The 786-nt window shown below is 63.6% G+C and overlaps 1 long non-coding RNA gene across 1 annotated transcript; it reads right to left on the bottom strand.

The window, feature by feature from the left end:
- Nucleotides 1–342: 342 nt before the first annotated feature.
- LOC113942179 lies at nucleotides 343–786 on the bottom strand. Its single transcript, XR_003525861.1, has 3 exons — nucleotides 739–786; nucleotides 569–649; nucleotides 343–454 (listed from the first exon to the last, which is right to left on the bottom strand). It is a non-coding gene; the product is annotated as an uncharacterized LOC113942179 (long non-coding RNA).

Consider the following 786-nt stretch of genomic DNA (forward strand, 5'->3'; position numbering starts at 1 on the left):
AAGTGAGTGCAGAGATGGGAGGACAAGGGAGACAAGTAAAAGAAGAGGAGAGCATGTCATGTCCTTGAGGGAACAGCTCAAAGAACAGGTGAGGGAACAGGTGTCACTTGTGTCCTTCGTGAGCAGGGCGTGCTGCAGGATGTTGGTGAGGGGATGGGTACAAGGACAGGTGAGGAGGCAGGTGAAGGGTACAGGTGAGGTGACAGGTGAAGGGACAGTGTCACTCACGTCCTTGATGAGCAGGGTGTGCAGTATGAGGGGACAGGTGAGGGGATGGGCACAAGGACAGGTGAGCAGATGGGTGAAGGGACAGGTGAGGTGACAGGTGGAGGGACAGTGTCACTCACGTCCTTGATGAGCAGGGCGTGCAGCATGACGTCGGTCAGGCCGTTGTCCTGCAGCGACGAGAGCAGGGAGGGCTCCTGGAACACGAACACCGTCACCACCTCGGTCGCTGCGGCGGGAGGAGACACAGGGGGGCACTGAGGGGGGGTGGGAGGGCCTGGGGGGGCCGGGGGGAGCCCCCAACCCCTGCCCACCCCCCCTGGGGGCCCGGGGTGCCGCTCACCCAGCAGGAACAGCGAGGGGCCGTAGTACTCGGCGTTGCTGATGATGTGTTTGAGCGACGTGGGCAGCGACCCGTCCATCACTGAGGGGGCACCCAAAACAGGGGTCAGGGGGGGCTGTGACACCCCCCCGCTGCCCCCAAGGCTCTGGGGGGTCTCAGGGACCACCCACCGTGGCGGATGCCGTCGGAGAAGGCGGGGTCCTGGATGGCTTTCTTGA

The sequence above is a fragment of the Corapipo altera genome, unplaced genomic scaffold (assembly GCF_003945725.1).
Source record: "Corapipo altera isolate COAL_440 unplaced genomic scaffold, ASM394572v1 55124, whole genome shotgun sequence".
Lineage (NCBI taxonomy): Eukaryota > Metazoa > Chordata > Aves > Passeriformes > Pipridae > Corapipo > Corapipo altera.